The sequence below is a fragment of the Pseudophryne corroboree genome, chromosome 4 (genome assembly GCF_028390025.1).
Source record: "Pseudophryne corroboree isolate aPseCor3 chromosome 4, aPseCor3.hap2, whole genome shotgun sequence".
NCBI lineage: Eukaryota > Metazoa > Chordata > Amphibia > Anura > Myobatrachidae > Pseudophryne > Pseudophryne corroboree.
This window is the reverse complement of record NC_086447.1, coordinates 860,703,302-860,722,607: the sequence shown is the minus strand read 5'-3', so window position 1 is coordinate 860,722,607 and position 19,306 is coordinate 860,703,302.

Genomic DNA, 19,306 nt, shown 5'->3' with positions numbered 1-19,306 from the left:
CGACCGCAGCATCCCGACATTAAAGATTCAGACATCGGAGGGGATAAGTAATTTTACCACTCCCCCCTTTCCCCTACCCTAACCCTCCCCCTCGGGGGGTGGCGGCTATGGCTAACCACCGCCCCCTAGGGCCTAACCCTAACACCCTCTACTGCCTAAACCTAACCCTCCCTTCCTCTGGGCCCTATCCCAATCCCTGAACACCTATACTCTCCTTCTGGATGTTGGCTGTCAGTGATCCGCTGCTGGGATGCTGAACGTACTCCATTCATTCTGCCCACAATGCTAACACATCCCAACATTGTGTACTGGGGTGAGGGTTAGTTTTAGGGTTAGGCACTAAGGAGAGGGTTAGGGTTAGACTGTGTGTGTGGGGGGGTGATGGTTAGGTTTAGGCTGTGGGGGGAGTGGGTGATGGTCAGGGTTAGGCACTATAGGGAGGGTTAGGGTTAGAGTGTGTGTGTGTGTGTGTGTGTGTGTGTGTGTGTGTGTGTGTGTGTGTGTGTGATGGTTAGGGTTAGGCTGTGGGGGGAGGGGGTGATGGTTAGGGTTAGGCTGTGGGGAGAGGAGGTGATGGTTAGGCTGTGGGGGGGAGGGGGGTGATGGATAGGGTTAGGCTGTGGGGAGAGGAGGTAATGGTTAGGCTGTGGGGGGAGGGGGTGATGGTTAGGGTTAGGCACTAGGGGGAGGGTTAGGGTTAGACTGTGTGTGTGTGTGTGGGGGGGGGGTGATGGTTAGGGTTAGGCTGTGGGGGGAGGGGGTGATGGTTAGGGTTAGGCACTAGGGGGAGGGTTAGGGTTAGACTGTGTGTGTGTGTGGGGGGGGGGGTGATGGTTAGGGTTAGGCTGTGGGGGGAGAGGGTGATGGTTAGGGTTAGGCTGTGGGGAGAGGAGGTAATGGTTAGGCTGTGGGGGGAGGGGGTGATGGTTAGGGTTAGGCACTAGGGGGAGGGTTAGGGTTAGACTGTGTGTGTGTGTGTGTGTGTGGGGGGGGGGTGATGGTTAGGGTTAGGCTGTGGGGGGAGGGGGTGATGGTTAGGGTTAGGCACTAGGGGGAGAGTTAGAGTTAGACTGTGTGGGGGTGGGGGTGAGGATTAGGGTTAGGCTGCAGCTGGGGACAATTACGGTTAAGCTGCGGGAGGGGTGAGTTAGGGTGATGGTTATGGCTAGGGTTAAAATACTCACTGGAGTCAGTCATCATTGTGACCGCCGGGATTTCGCTGTTAAGATTCTGACCGTTGCGATCCTGACCACCGGCATTTCACACCCAACCCGCTTAACAGGCTGTAGTTACCCCAGACTATGTCTAAAGAACAACTGAGGTCCATGTTACGCTGCTGCTTGAGGAACATTAATACTGGGATATTTGACGCCTGCCCTATGCACGCTACAATATTGCGATGCGATGTAAATATATAGCACATCCTCATGCACTGCACGACCACTGTATGACAGAGCGATGTATCATTTCATGCTGCATGTAACTACACCCACGCCGGTCGTGAAATAGTCCAATTCGACATGCAGCACATCCAATGGGACGATTCAATGAATAACGGCCGCATACTATGCTATACGATGTGTGCAATATATTATCAATCCTATCCGCATCGGAACAATATAGTATGGTATATCTTACAGCATGTGGACCCAGCTTTAGACACTGGCTTCGTATTCAGATATAAAATAAAATCAGCATTTTTCCATATTGAGTCTAGCTAGCACTTATCTAGTTCTGGAAAGTGACAGCTAGAATCTAATTATACCCCTTTTCCACCTGAGTACCGGATCCGATCCGGGATGTTTAACCCGGCTGCAACCTGTGTCGGCCCCGCCGTTTCCACTGCACTTCGACACGGGTTATTCCCGGGTCGGATCTGTTTCCACTTATCCCGGATAAGCTATGTAAAAGCCTATTGATGTCATTAAAAATTTACTTTTTACGGTCTCATCAAGATGATGTCACAAAAAGAAACAAAAGGGAGGGGTGTCTGTTTGTTTGGAAGCTGCTGCAATATCTGCATGTGCACAGCGTGACTTCAGAGAGTGTCTGTTTGTTTGCTTGCAAGCTACTTCAATGCCTGCACGTGCCCAGCAAAGTGTCTTTCTGCAAGCTGCTGCAATAGCTGTGCCCAGCGGGTCTCCCAGCGTGTCAACTCCGCATTTAGAAGCTGCTGCGATGCCTGCATATGCCCAGCGTGTCTCCCAGGGATGACATCATCTTCCTGTTCCCCAGAAGCACCAGTCAGTGTCTCAGAGCGGTACTCGGGTCTGAAAACACGAGTAATGATCGTTTCCACTGCACAATTACCCGGGTCATTACTGTGTTCAACCCAGGTAGCTACACGGGTAGGATTCCAGGGTCACTCATCCCGTGTTGAGTCGTTTCCACTTACTAAAAAACCTGTGTCGATGCGCGCCTCTGTGCAAAAACACAAGTAAATTTAGCTAGTGGAAAAGGGGTATTAGCTGCTACAGGTAACACCTCCTCTTCACTGTTTTAGAAGTTTTAGTAAATCTACCCTTAAGAGATGATGATGTGAATCGAAATTGCAAAATATATTTTTCTTTTTTGTGAAAATTGGCATGCATTCCTGGATAAACCTATTCTGTAGGTTTTCATAACCACTGTGTATCTCTAAATGTCATAGAGGCCTTGGAGAGTGATAAAGTGAAGAGAGATAAACTACCAGCCAACCAGCTCCTGTCATTTTTCAAACACAAGTGGAGATGTACTACGCTTTAGAGAGAATGATGGAGAGAGATCAAGTACCAGCCAATCAGCTTCTGTCATGTTACAGGCTGTTTGAAAAATAACAGGAGCTGATTGGTTGGTACTTTACCTCTCTTCACTTTATCTTCCTCCAAGGCTTAGTACATTTCCCCTGTACTGTCCATGTAATCTTTTTCTTTTCCCATTCTAATAAAAAAAGGAAACCATACAGTATATTAGTTTTTCATTACAGCGCCAGTAAATCATACAAGGTGGAACTACAGGCATGAAATGTCTCCCAACATCTAAAAATGTATGCTGGAATCATATCCACTTTGTAGGATTTATATTGGCTCTTTATTGGAACATATTGTTATACATTCTTCTGCAGAATGTTTTGGCAGCAATGATTCTATAGACACGTAACAAAACAAAAAAAAGTTTTACTTTATCAGTTGCATAGTTTAAGGGAAAATCTTGGCTTGTCCCCTTTTCCACATCTTGGTCATAAACAGTGGAAGGTTGTTCATTTTATTTTGATAACTTAATGTACCGTACATCATGAGTTGTTTACACTTGATAAAACCGCGGCTATGTCTATGGCCTATGAAAACACAGAGCCGCTACCAGTTCTTTAGCTGCAGAACAATGAGGCGAGGCACGCAGTTAGCAAGAAGAGGATTCTGCTATGGGGCCAAATAGGGGAGGTCAAAGCCAGGCCCAGCCAGCTGAGTCAACAAAAAACCTTTCTCATATATAAGAGAAGGGTGTGAAGAGTCGCAGACATACTTTGAGATTCAACGGTTTGGATGATAGATTAACACAGAGCAGTGGAGGAGATGCATTAAATGTTCTGAAAAGGACAGATGGAAAGGTTGCTAACAGCAGCCAATCAGAGTCTATGGATCATTGTACTAGCTACAAGCTGATTGATTGCTATGGACAACTTCTACACTTGTCCTCTTTAGAAGTTTTGTCAAAGTCGAAAAATATTGCAGTACACACATCACGTACAAACTACACACAGATGGCCTCCGTGCGTGTACTTGTTCTGCTGTGCGTGCGCATATTCGCAATTTGCGTATGGTCGCTCCCGCGGTCCTGCGCATTAGCGCGTGGTATGAGTATTTACGGTAGAGTTTGTGGATGCATGGAAAAGCTATCAAAACACATTACATATTTAATCCAAATAGTGCACAATGTACACATAGGGGTATATGCAATTGCGGTCGAATTCCCGAAAATGTCGAAAAACGGGACATTTTCGCCAAAAAAAAAATATTCGACAATGCAATTCAGCACTTTCCGTCAAAAAAACGGACTTTCCAAATTCGACTTTTTGAAATTCGACATTTGTCAAATTCAACATTTCTGCAATGGTACAAAATATGCGGCAATTCGACAAAAGTATATTCAATTGAAGTTTGGAAATTCGACAACAGTGCTTTTAGACAGTAAATTCGTCATTTTCAATCCGCCACACTTTGGTGGCGGAATCTAATAAAAAAAATTTAAAACATGTTTTTTTTGGTGTTTTTTTTTATTGGTAATAGCATATCTATTTATATTAGGAGGGATTAGGTACTAGGTTTGTCTTTTTTGGAGGCACAATAATTATTGATATATTTTTTTAATTTTTTTTTTTTTTTTAAATGGAATGGTAAAAATCTGAAAAAAAATTGCGTGGGGTCCCCCCTCCTAAGCATAACCAGCCTCGGGCTCTTCGAGCCGGTCCTGGTTCTAAAAATCCGGGGGGAAAATGACAGGGGATCCCCCGTATTTTTAAAACCAGCACCGGGCTCTGCGCCTGGTGCTGGTGCAAAAAAGATGGGGGACAAAAAGAGTAGGGGTCCCCCGTATTTTTTACACCAGCATCGGGCTCCACTAGCTGGACAGATAATGCCACAGCTGGGGGTCACTTTTATACAGCGCCCTGCGGCCGTGGCATTAAATATCCAACTAGTCACCCCTGGCCGGGGTACCCTGGGGGAGTGGGGACCCCTTCAATCAAGGGGTCCCCCCCCCAGCCACCCAAGGGCCAGGGGTGAAGCCCGAGGCTGTCCCCCCCATCCAAGGGCTGCGGATGGGGGGCTGATAGCCTTGAGAAAATTGCAAGAATATTGTTTTTTTACAGTAGTACTACAAGTCCCAGCAAGCCTCCCCCGCAAGCTGGTACTTGGAGAACCACAAGTACCAGCATGCGGGAGAAAAACAGGCCCGCTGGTACCTGTAGTTCTACTGAAAAAAAAAAAATCCAAATAAAAACAGGACACGCACACCGTGATAGTAAAACTTTATTTCACACATGTCGACACATACATACTTACCTATGTTCACACGCCGACCTCTGTCCACTTGTCCAAGTAGAATCCACGTGTACCTGTGAATAAAATTATACTTACCTGATCCAGTGTCCAGATTAAAATCCACGTACTTGGCAAAACAAAAAAAACGAACACCCACACCAAACGGACTGAAAGGGGTCCCATGTTTACACATGGGATCCCTTTCCCCGAATGCAGAGACCCCACGTGACTGCTGTCACAGAAAAGTCTCTTCAGCCAATCAGCGAGCGCAACGTCCTGGCACTCTGCTGATTGGCTATGCGCGTCTGAGCTGTCAGACAGCGCATCGCAAAGCCTCTCCATTATATTCAATGGTGGGAACTTTGCGGTCAGCGGTGAGGTCACCCGCGGTCAGCGGCTGACCGCGGGTAACCCCACCGCTGACGGCAAAGTTCCCACCATTGAAACTAATGGAGGAAGCTGTGCGATGCGCTGTCTGCCAGCAGACGCGCATACAGCCAATCAGGTGAGTGCCACGAAGTAGCGCTTCCTGATTGGCTGAAGGGACCTTTCTGTGACAGCAGTCACATGGGGTCCCGGCATTCGTGGGAAGGGGTCCCATGTGTAAACATGGGACCCCTTTCAGTCCGTTTGGTCCGGGTGTTCGTTTTCTTTTTTTTGCCAAGTACGAGGATTATTTTAAAAGATCCGGACACTGGATTGAGGTGAGTATAATTTTATTCACAGGTACACGTGGATTCTACTTGGACAAGTGGACCGAACGTCGTGTCAACTTAGGTATGTGTGTGTGTCGACATGTGTGAAATAAAGTTGTACTTTCAAGGTGTGCGTGTCCTGTTTTTATTTGGGTATTTTTTTTCCAGTAGAACTACAGGTACCAGTGGGCCCGTTTTTCTCCCGCATGCTGGTACTTGTGGTTCTCCAAGTACCAGCTTGCGGGGGAGGCTTGCTGGGACTTGTAGTACTACTGGAAAAAACAATATTCTTGCAATTTTCTCAAGGCTATCAGCCCCCCATCCGCAGCCCTTGGATGGGGGGACAGCCTCGGGCTTCACCCCTGGCCCTTGGGTGGTTGGGGGGGGGGACCACTTGATTGAAGGGGTCCCCACTCCCCCAGGGTACCCCGGCCAGGGGTGACTAGTTGGATATTTAATGCCACGGCCGCAGGGCACTGTATAAAAGTGACCCCCGGCTGTGGCATTATCTGTCCAGCTAGTGGAGCCCGATGCTGGTGTAAAAAATACGGGGGACCCCTACTCTTTTTGTCCCCCATATTTTTTGCACCAGCACCAGGCGCAGAGCCCGGTGCTGGTTTTAAAAATACGGGGGATCCCCTGTCATTTCCCCCCCCCGGATTTTTAGAACCAGGACCGGCTCGAAGAGCCCGAGGCTGGTTATGCTTTGGAGGGGGGACCCCGCGCAATTTTTTTTCGGGTTTTTTTACCGTTTTTTCCGGTTTTTAAAAAATCGGATCAAAATCCGTCAAATCGGACGTTTTTCGACAGCGGGACTGTCGAATCAGTTTTTTATTGAATATGTTGAATTCCGGCACCCATTTGCCGGAATTCTACGGTCGAATTGTGTCGAATTAAAAAAACGGACGAAAAATTGCCGCGGTTCGCCGCTAATTGCATATACCCCATAGTCTCCCTGCACCACATCAGTAAGTTACAACAGTTTAAATGGTAACAGAACAAAGAGATTCCCCTTTACAGGATAGGAGGGGACAGAACAAGGTTATAAGGTGGTGTTTGGTATCCAGCTGTAGGGTATTGTAAGGGTAATATTCCGGTATTGGTTTGAAGAAGATCGCATGTTCCTGCGAATAGTTATGTGCAGGAGCAGAATATAGATATAAACTGTATTTACTGTACATTAAGTATGCGGCGGGAACCCAGAGGAGACCACCCACAAGTGCATCTTGAACAGACATCGGCCACCTATTCAAACCGACCTATGACCTCTCCTGTACTGTAAATGACCATCCCTGTGTCCAATGGACAAAGAGATTACAGTGTCCATTGTGTTAAGTTTTGGAAGATTGTATAAAAGATGCCTGCTGCAAACCTGGTCACAGAAGACTCACAAAGTTATCTAACTAGATGACCGAGGACCAGACTGGGTAGCACGGCGAAATCCAAACAAGTATATATCATTGACTGTAGCCATTATTCTTTTGTATTGTATTGCTTTGTTATTGTAACCCCCTTTTCAGTAATAATACGCTGTGGTGTCGGAACCCAGTAGTTTATTACAATCTGGTGTCGTGTCTTCCTTTCCCTGCTAAGGTTTAAAGTGTATTATTATCGCATTGTATAGCTGTTAAGGGTTCACGGTGTATCATTGGGTGTGTACACGCTGTGTGTACTTTGTACAGCCAGTGCGGCGTTTGTACGCAAAGTCTGTACTCGGTACGGGACTCTGTACGCTAACGGTGTAAAAAGTCCGTAGGTTGCGGATTAAGTATAGCGGCCGCAGCAGCTTCATTTAAAGTGTATGAAATGTCTTTTTAAAGTGTTGCTTTTAGTCCTGTATGAAAATCAGCATTCTCAATTGGGGGCATCGTCCGGTGTTCCACATACTCACAGCCTAACAGGTAATAGCAGACTTAATCTATAAGCAAAAGGGCGGACAGAAAGTATCCTACGTAACCTTTTCTTGGTCGATGGATACACTGAAAACCCTACTTGTGTGCTGATTAGATGACATCTGCTCTGTATGGTTTGTAGAGATGCTGGTAGAACCCGGAAAACAAACAGGAAAAAAGCTATTTAAAAATCTGTGAATTTTTTTTTGGTGCCAAAAGCGTACACAACAAAAGGCACCCATACTTTGTATACCTTCTCACATTGTTGCTATAATACTCAGATTGCTAGATTCATTTAGATCTGTGTGAAACCGAATACATTTGTTGCTATATAGTTAAAACTAAAATAAATGTTTAAGGAAGTAAGTGTAAAGCACAAACGCAGTCTGGCCTGGTTGTAAAGGTTTATACAGAAAAAACTGTGTTGTATTAAGTGAGCGATTATAGTTAGTATTGCTCACATTTATAGAAGTTGTGGGATTTGTTTTATTGCGGACGTACGGTTTTGTACACGTGTCTCGGACAAAGTACAGGACTGCGCATGCAGCATAAGAGACACGCACGGTCGCGTGTTTACGCAAAGTGCGTAAGAGTACGGGCGCTTAGTACAAATTACACAATAGTGTCGTTTAGCTAAAAGGTGGGACAGTAGCCATGCTACAATAGCACAAAACTGACCGGTTTCTAAAGCAGATTAGTATAAAACTTTTGTTTAAAACTGTATTGCCTCTGGGGGTAAAGCTGCCTATCTGAATGAATTAAAATTTTCTGTACTGAAAAACAAAGTGTATTTGAGTGAGCGAACGTAGTAGTGAGTGGATATTCGAACCCAGGGAATTCGGGATCCCGTCGTGTGGTACATCAAGTAAGTGGAGGCTTGGTGGCATGAGGCGGCTGACTCACGTTAGTATAAGGTTTAATACGCAAATCGTGAGGTGATTTGCAGAGGAGCGTGATAGTGCATAGTATTGCGAAGTATTGAAGTAAAAAAAGGTTTTTGTATTACGCTCCGGGCTGAGGGTCGCAGTTTGTACATCGACCCGTGGTCGTACGGCAGATAGGTAACAAGTACCTATACGCTGTGCGATTGGACCACGCGTTTGTGGGTGCGATATATACAGCACAACTTGATTCCCCTTTTACGAGCTTTTGCGTAGAACCGCGGTATCAGTAGTGCTGTGTAGAGCATACGCAAGCGTGATTTGTGTATAAGTGTATAGGGAGTTTTTTCGCTGGTCTCTCTCAGGAAAATCTCCAGCGGTGTATATTCACTGGAATAGGTAAGTCACTCCTAACACTTCCAGTAAATAGAAACCAGATAGGGACCTCACTGGGTATGCAGTGGTCACTATTGGAGTGAGTCGTGGTACTCAGCGGAGAAGGAGTGGGTGAAAGCGCTCTAAGAACTTTCACCGTCTATTCGTATTGTGCATTGGGGATTGCGTAAAAAGGGAAAAAGTCCGCAATGGGATCCAATTGCACAAGCGGTGGACGTTTTGTAGCCAGGGTTCAGGTTGAAGAGCCGCGGCCCAAGGGGTCAGCGAGGTTTGTTATGTGTGGAAAATATGGTTCACACACTCAAGACTTTTTGTCTGAATGGGTACGTATGACTGACAAAGATAGGGTACCATTCCCTAGGGTGGGCAGCTTTGAACCAGAGGTATTGCAGAATTTAAGGATAAGGATATGTCTGATAAAATCCAGAAAACAAAGGATTAGACATACAGATTTTTTAAATTTATGGCAGCAAGAGGGGGATGTGCAAAGCGAATTAGCTCGCGCAGCAGGTTCCAAACCTTGCGGGAAAACAATGGCGACCGCACCACCACCACCATATATTGTGGGGGAGAAAGTGGCTACAGACAATGGTACATTGGTACAGGATAGGAGAGTAATTGATAAATGTACTAACGCTAACCCTTGCCAGTTGTATCCCGTTTTAAATTTTCCCCAGGACTGCGAGCAGGAAGATGAGCCCAGCACGATAACTCCCATCAGGAACATTGCCATGCATTGTCCCTGGTCCCAGGCAGAGTTAAGGTCAATTATGTCTGAATTTCCCGATCCCAGGAAAGATCTAGTCGGATGCCAGAGATTCATTAAAGAGTTAGGTAACGCCCATGAGCCTACAAATAAAGATTGGCGAACAGTGCTACAGGTATGTTTACCCTCAAATATTGACCCCGCAAAATTCATAACTGATTGTAAGTTAGACGCAGAAGTACCTCTCACTGATGAATACAATCAGGAGAACGTAAAGCAAATCAATCTGCAACTAGGAGTGTATTTCCCTACTGTTGTTAAATGGAATAAAAATTTTCTCCATAAGACAAAAAGAAGGTGAAATGGCATCCGAATATTTCCATCGAGCACTGCAGGTAATGGCTAGATACACTGGGATCGAGGACATTAAAGACAATGCACATCACAGGGAAGTAGCTGTTACTGTATTAATGGACGGGTTGAAGGAGGCACTGAGAACAAGAGTGCAGACCTCTCTACCAAACTGGAGAGGTATCTCGGTGGCTGCATTGAGAGAGTCCGCTATCGAGCACGATAGGAACATCAGTAAGCACAGGGAGTCTCAGGGGGAAAAGCTGATGACAGTAAGTATAGACGCACTTACAAAAAAGCCATATCAGCCGAAACCCCAGACCCCTGATGATAAGTCACGTGTAGTAACATGCTATACTTGTCAAAAGGTAGGACATTACTCGAGGGAATGTAGGAATAAAGGTACACATAATGTATACCGACCCCCTAGACCAGGATATGAACCACACTACAATGCACATAATTGGGATCAGGGACCACTTAGGAGAGATTATGAGCCACATGCAGGGGAAACAAGGAGGTATCCACCAAGGAGAGACTGGCAGGCCTCCGAAAATTCTCAGCTACCCCCCTCAAATATTGTAGCTGCCAATGCGCTGTGGGAGGGTCTCAACACACAATAGGGGTTGGGCCACGCCTGTAGTCTGCAGCCAGTGAAGTTGATTGCTAGCCTTGGTAGTGAACCTGAGGTAACAGTTGATGTAGCTGGTGTACCATTACCTTTCCTTGTAGATACAGGGGCGGCCAGGTCAGTGTTGAATTCCACATCAGGTATAAAGACCACGGGTAAAACAATTTCGGCAATGGGAGTAACAGGAACTGTGCAACAATACCCTTTGAGTAGACCTGCAGAGATTACAATAGGGCCCTTGCAAACCAAACATTCTTTCCTGCTGGCTGCATCGGCTCCGACTAATCTACTTGGCAGAGACCTATTGTGTAAATGCGGTGTGTCATATATTGTACTCATGAGGGTGTCTTTTTGGATATACCTGAGAACCACGCTCAAGAAGTGCAAGATATATTAGACACCCCTCAAAGGCTAATGTCGCATTCTGCTGTTATAGACAAGTGTCCATCAAAGGTAGAGGAAATGATCTCACAAATACCGGGTTCCCTTTGGACCAAAGATGGACAAGACACTGGATTGATGGCAAATGTAGCTCCAGTGGTAGTACAAGTAAAAGATGGTAGGATAGCTCCAAAAATCCCTCAGTATCCTCTGAAGCCAGAGGTAGAATTAGGAGTGTACCCTGTCATAGAGCGGCTGCTACAGCAGGGCATCCTAGTCAGGACGTCCAGCACCGCCAATAGTCCCATCTTCCCTGTGAAAAAGAGTGGGGGGAGGGGTTACAGGCTAGTGCAGGATCTAAGGGGGATAAACAAGATAGTTAAGAGCCAATTCCCCGTAGTGCCCAATCCAGCTGTCATCCACATGCAAATTCCATCTACTACAAAATTTTTCACTGTCATTAACCTCTGTTCTGCTTTCTTTTCTGTCCCTCTTCACCCTGACAGCCAGTACCTTTTTGCCTTCTCATACAGGGGAGTACAGTACACCTGGACTCGTCTTCCCCAAGGTTTCCTTGACAGCCCGAGTATTTTCTCTCAGGCCTTGCATGACTGTTTACAATCCTTTCAACCTGAGAGTGGATCAGTGCTAATACAGTATGTCGATGACTTATTGTTGTGTTCTGACTCACTCGAATCGTCCTTGAAATACACGAAACAGCTTCTGTTTCATCTTTCCCAAACGGGACACAAGGTTTCAAAGCATAAGTTGCAGTTGTGCCAGACCAGGGTAAAATATTTGGGACATTGCTCAAGGACTTAGACACCTCACCGCTGACAGAATACAGGCGATTCGCGACATGACTCTGCCACAAACGCAGCAACAGATCCGCAGTTTCCTTGGAATGTGTGGGTACTGTCGAAACTGGATTCCAGGTTTCTCTATACTGGCTTTACCTTTGCAAGAAATGGTCTCTTCAAACAAACCAGAACAGGTCTCGCACACAGATGAGTCCGAACTTGCATTTGAGAGACTCAAACAGTGCCTATCACAGGCACCTGCATTAGGTATGCCAGATTATGAGAAGCCCTTTGAAATGTACGGTACAGAAAGTGCTGGGTGCGCGGCAGGACTTTTAACTCAGAGACATGGTGATGCCAGCAGACCGGTAGCATACTACAGTGCACAGTTGGACCATTCATACACCTCATGCAGTATCAGCCTTACTGAACTCAGCCCAAACCATACATGTCTTATCTGCTCGGTTTACAAAGTGGGAATTATCACTGATGGCCCTGGTAAACATCACCATTAAGAGAATGCAGCTCACTAAATCCTGCAACTTACTTGCCAAGTGTGCCTGGACAGGCACAAAGGGTGGAGGATGAGAATAATGGTGAAGGAGGATTTAGTGCAGACACTGATACGCATGATTGTATGGAATACCTGAACCAAACTTTCACTGCGAGACCTGACATTAGTGACAACCCACTGGAAGGAGAGGACTTTACCTTCTACACTGACGGTAGTTGCCACAGACAGACAGAATCAGGAGACTTGTGTACTGGATATGCAGTTGTAGACGACAGAGGTATCATAGAAGCTGAACCCCTGGGCCCACCGCACTCAGCACACGTTGCTGAGATGGTCGCCCTAACCAGAGTGTGTGAATTGGCCAAGGGTAAGTCAGCTAATATATACACGAATTCCAGGTACGCCTTTGGAGTAGTGCATGATTTCGGGGCCCTATGGCGCCTCAGAAATTTCATGACGGCAGCTGGCACACCTGTAGCACATGTGTCCCACATAAAAAGGCTTCTAACAGCGATACAGGAACCAGACAGAGTGGCTGTTATCAAGTGCAAAGCACATACTTACAACCAAGACCCAATTTCACTTGGTAACAGCCGGGCAGACGAAGCTGCTAAATCAGCAGCCAGCACCCCCATACAAACGAACATCACATCACTGATGACACTTAACACGATCAACACACAACAATTAATTGAAATGCAAGATTTGTGTTCTTTACAGGAAAAGGCGGTCTGGAGGTCAAAGGGGTATGGCCAGGAATCCTCAGGACTGTGGACAGGTGGACAAGGTAAGCCGGTGGCCCCCAGAGCATATCTTCTAAGCTTAGCTGAGGCTGCACACGGTCTGACTCATCTGGGCAAAGAGGGTATGTGCAAGCTGGTAAGAGCCTACTGGTGTGTGCCAGGATTCTCTTCTCATGCAGGTAAGAGAGCAATGACATGCTTTACTTGCTTGAGGAAGAATATTGGAAAGTCAATACCAACAGAGCCATCCCATATCCCTCCGACAGACGGACCTTTTCAGATAATACAAATCGATTTCATACAGTTACCACCCTGTAGGAATTTAAAATATGTGTTAGTTTGTATTGATGTATTTTCCAACTGGGTAGAAGCGTTCCCTGCTGCCACAAATACTGCTACGTTCACTGCAAAGAAAATTGTGCAGGAATTTGTGTGTAGATATGGTATCCCTAGAATAATTGAAAGTGACAGGGGTACCCATTTTACAGGTGAAGTCTTTCAGATCATGTGCAAACTAATGGGAATTAATAGCAAGCTGCATACTCCGTACCGTCCACAGGCGAGTGCAAAGGTGGAGAGAGTGAACAGCACTATTAAGAACAAGCTGAGCAAATTAATGGCTGAAACTGGATTGTCGTGGCCAGAAGCTTTGCCACTAGTGTTGTACAGCATCAGAACCACTCCCAGGTCTCCCCTTAACCTATCACCCTTCGAAATTCTTTTTGGTCGACAACCTCATGTAATGATAGACCCCCAGGATGATTTGAAATATAATAATGAAGTGACTGTGAAATATTTGGTTGGGATGAGCCAGCAGCTGAGAAATCAACAAAGAAATTTAAAGCTGGTGATTCCTGACCTACCGAACAGTAATTGTCATGACATTGAGCCTGGGGATTATGTGATGATTCGAAATTTCTTACGCTCAGGTTGCCTCATAGACAGGTGGGAAGGACCATACCAAGTCTTGTTAACCAGCAAGACAGCATTGAAGGTCGCCGAAAGAGAGATTTGGGTCCACTCGTCCCACTGCAAGAAGGTCGCTGACCCGGAGAGAACTCGTGACAAAGAGCAGAGTGTAGAGAATCTCGTATCACTGGAGTGTCTGTTCCAGGAAAGTTGAGTGGCAGGACTGTTGAAGGGCATCTGAGCACAGAGAGTAACAAGATCTAGAACGGTTGTCGTACCATTTATCTTTTTTCACCTCCCTCTGCATTTTCCTTTCTTTTTCTCCTTCTTATTTTCCTCCTTTCCCCTAACGAAATGGATCGATCACAAGAGAATGCGTTTCGGGTTCTATTAGTAATTCTGGTTTTGATAAGGACAGTTTGTTTTGGTGAGGGTCCCAGAGAGGTCGAGCAGGGATATGGAATGGGTTCTGATGGCGAGTATGAATTTGCAGGATCTCAGGAGCAGCACATCACTCTAGTAAATGCTGGCATCAGTAAGCGCTCTGGTAGTCAGGGAGCTCGGAGGCACTGTGAGGGGTTATTGTCTGATGAATATTGTATTTGTAGGAATTATGAGAATATAGTTGAGGATGGGTGCATCCAGAGATGTCAGTCCAACCTTAATATCGACATGGGCCGTCATCCGTTGAGTGATTACCACTCACTAGTGGGTAAGGTCTTAAACCAGACAGAATGCTGGGTGTGCTCACAGGTACCTCGAGGTCAGAGCAAGTCAGGATTAGTACCGTACCCTTTAGCAATAGATGAGGTACTCGAATTACGGGATGGGAGACCGGTGGACAAGAAATTCAATATCTCTAGGCCCCCTAGTTTGAAGCTCCACCAGTATCATGTAGACAGGTCCTTATTGTGTTTTAATATTTCCAATTACCGAAAACCGGGAAATTGGGAAGTGACGTGGAATAACCAGACAATTACCTTTTCACACAGAGCTGATAGGATACCCATAGACTCTGAACTTATACGCCAAATAGCCAAAAGTGGGAGGTATTTCCGGTATAGGTATACTCGTGGAAGCAAAACCATGTGGGTTGGAAAAGTATCGCCAGGGTATTGTGCTCATATCATCCAGCCCGATACTTGTACTGAGCAGATGGGAGAACTAGGGATTGGTTTCTTTACTTGGAAAATTTGTAATATGGTGATGTTATATTTTGTCCCCTATGTTCTCCCAGATGATGCCTATTTCATATGTGGGAGGAAGGCGTACAAGTGGCTTGCCCCGAGCTCAGAGGGATTGTGTTATATTGGGAGAGTACTGCCAGAGGTCATGACCATAACCCATGATAAGATGAAAGACGTTCACCGCAGTGCTCAGGCTCCTTATACTCATACTCACTATGAACACATCATCAAGAGACACCTCATAGATAGGGCAGAGCACGCAGCCTCTGATTTGATCCACGAATCCACCGGGATTCAGTTCCTTCTCGCATTAGACATCACCCGTACTGCCAGAGGAACTATAAATTATAGGTATATCCATGTGCTAGCGAACTTGATAGATAATATCACTGAGATGTATGACGACACCTTCTGGTATACGGGAAGGGAGTTACAAGCTTACAAGAAGGAACTGATTCAGCACAGGATGGTCCTTAATTATGTTACAGCCGTGACAGGTGGGTACTGTGTTACTCTGGCAACTCAATATGGGGTGAAGTGCTGTACATATATTACAAACAGCACTGATGACCCAACGGAGATTATCGATTGAAAGATGGACGATATCTTGCAGTTGAAGTGGGAGTTCAGGAGGAAGCACAACCTTACCTTAGCGACTGTGAGTAATGAACTGACCGGCTGGGTCTCATGGTTGAACCCACACAAATGGTTCTCAGGTTTAGGAGAGTGGGCTCAGAATGTCATTATGAGTGTGGGGAAGTTTCTCCTTTGTATCCTGGGAGTTGTCATAATTATTGGTTCGATATTTAGGTGTGTTCGAATTCTAATGCGGCGCAAGCATGGCACAACTCTGAGTCTAAGGAGCGAGGGCGCTGTTATAGCAGCGGATTTAATTTATGACTCATCCATAGAGACAGTGTTATGATAAGGATTGCAAATGAATTTCATGGCCTGTTTCTTTCACCCGTTTTTCTTTTGTTTCCCCCTCTGCCCAGATACATCCATCCGGAAAAGACATCAGCCCTACCCAAAATGTTTATATGAGTGTATTTTTATATATGTGTCTTATCTTCATCTCTGCAACCTCCAGCTAATGGCACACATAGTCGACAGGTGATATCCACATATACTAGCACTCACTTATGTTCCCCCTCCATGTATCATCAACTAAATGTGCACCCCATTTGTTGGAACAAGAAGCCGAAAAGAGCTCGGTAGTGTTTGTTGGCCCATTTACAGACCCTTAATACGGGATGAGAAGGATTTAATGTATACTTCGCAATACCTCGAAGCTTATGTAGAACATATACGGCACGATGATACATGCCCCTCAGACATGGATTCATACATACATGCTTTTTACTATCCCACTAGGTCATATATTTCCCACCTACAACTCTCCCCCGACCATCCAAACTTCTGTAGATATTGTGTAGATATTTCTCTGTTTATTGATCAGGTAGTGGCAGTTATTGGTGACTGTCAAAGTCGAAAAATATTGCAGTACACACATCACGTACAAACCACACACAGATGGCCTCCGTGCGCGTACTTGTTCTGCTGTGCGTGCGCATATTCGCAATTTGCGTATGGTCGCTCCCGTGGTCCTGCGCATTAGCACGTGGGATGAGTATTTACGGTAGAGTTTGTGAACGCATGGAAAAGCTATCAAAACACATTACATATTTAATCCAAATAGTATACAATGTACACATAGTCTCCCTGCACCACACCAGCAAGTTACAACAGTTTAAATGGTATCAGAACAAAGGGATTCACCTTTACAGGATAGGAGGGGACAGAACAAGGTTATAAGGTGGTGTTTGGTATCCAGCTGTAGGGTATTGTAAGGGTAATATTCCAGTGTTGGTTTGAAGAAGATCGCATGTTCCTGCGAATAGTTATGTGCAGGAGCAGAATATAGATATAAACTGTATTTACTGTACATTAAGTATGCGGCGGGAACCCAGAGGAGACCACCCACAAGTGCATCTTGAACAGACATCGCCCACCTATTCAAACCGACCTATGACCTCTCCTGTACTGTAAATGACCATCCCTGTGTCCAATGGACAAAGAGATTACAGTGTCCATTGTGTTAAGTTTTGGAAGATTGTATAAAAGATGCCTGCTGCAGGCCTGGTCACAGAAGACTCACAAAGTTATCTATCTAGATGACCGAGGACCAGACTGGGTAGTGCGGCGAAATCCAAACAAGTATGTATCATTGACTTTAGCCATTATTCTTTTGTATTGTATTGCTTTGTTATTGTAACCCCCTTTTCAGTAATAATACGCTGTGGAGTCGGAACCCAGTAGTTTATTATAATCTGGTGTCGTGTCTTCCTTTCCCTGCTAAGGTTTAAAGTGTATTATTATCGCATTGTATAGCTGTTAAGGGTTCACGGTGTATCACTGGGTGTGTACGCGCTGTGTGTACTTTGTACAGCCAGCGCTGCGTTTGTACGCAAAGTCCGTACTCGGTACGGGACTCTGTACGGTAACGGTGTAAAAAGTCCGTAGGTTGCGGATTAAGTATAGCGGCCGCAGCAGCTTCATTTAAAGTGTATGAAATGTCTTTTTAAAGTGTTGCTTTTAGTCCTGTATGAAAATCAGCATTCTCAGTTTTGATACATCTCCCCCAGTATCTCATTGATACTGAACTTTAGAGATCCGGTCTCTAGGTCGACAGTAACTAGGTCGACAATGTTTAGGTCGACCACTATTGGTCGACAGTAACTAGGTCGACATGCTGTCAAGGTCGACAGGGTCTCTAGGTCGACATGTTCTAGGTCGACGGGTCAAAAGGTCAACATGAGTTTTTCACATTTTTTTTCTTTAAAAAAAACACTTTTTCATACTTAACGTTCCACGTTGACTACGATTGGGAATAGTAACCCGAAGTGAAGCAAGCCATGTGAGGGGACACGGTGCACTAATTGGGGGTCCCGGTCACTGTACGGAGAAAACAACACCAATTTTTTTTAAAAACTCATGTTGACCTTTTGACCTGTCGACCTAGACCATGTTGACCTAGAGACTCTGTCGACCTAGCATCCCTGTCGACCTAGTTACTGTCGACCATTAGTGGTCGACCCAAACATGATCGACCTAGACACTGTCGACCCTATAAACCACACCCGAACTTTAGTAGTTTGGATCAAGAACTACAGTATATATATCATATGGGAGCTAATATACGTACCATGGGTGTAGTATGGCTGACCGGCGGTCTCCTGACCGCCGGTCAGCTTACCGACGCCGGGATCCCGGCGGGGAGGGGCGAGTGCAGCAAACCCCTTGCGGGCTCGGTAGCGACCTGCGGTCGCCACGGGTTCTATTCCTACTCTATGGGTGTCGTGGACACCCACGAGTGGAAATAGTCCCTGTTGGTCAGCATGCCGACCATCGGGAAAGTGAGCCGTCGGGCTCGTGGAGGAGGTCATGTGACTGTCGGTCAGCTGACCGGCGGTCACATGAATACCACCCACGTACCACTTCTCATAGGTCGGTGGCAAGTAATGAGCGGAGTCATTTGGTCCATATTAGTAGATCACTATAGGTGAGAGGAAAAATAAGCCATAGGGATGGAATAAAACTTAAGGGGGGTATTTATCAAAGCTTGTAGAAAAAGAAAGTAGAGTGAGATAAAAATATTTTAAAAAAAAGTGGTCTATGGGCCCAATTCAGACTTGATCGCTGAACTGCAAATTACACTGTCCTGCAATCAGATAGTCGCCGCCCGGGGGAGTGAAAATTCGCCTTGTGCAAGTGTGCGATCGCATGTGGACGCTGTGTGAAAATTCCCCTCAGTCAGCGGGCAGCTGCAAATCCGTTCGTAACTCACTCACCATCGAATGATTTTCCCATTCTGTGCCGTGTGTCAATACTTACACCTCCAGTGCGAAGACATCAGGCTGATCAGGGCAGGGACGTGCAGTCAGGGGAGGCAGTGCCTACCCTGTGATTAATTATTAAAATCATACAAAGAAGATACTTATGACACAGTCTGTGTCATAAGTATCTTCTTTATTTAATTGTAATCATTTTATGGGGTTAAATTACTTTGGGAGGCACTGATAGCAGTGCCTCTCAGAGATAATGGGAATGGGGACAGAGCAGGGGGCGGGGCCAAGCACTGGGCTGTAAAAGCCCATGAAAAAAGATAGGGAAAGCGGCACATATCCAAGTGCCTCGCTGCC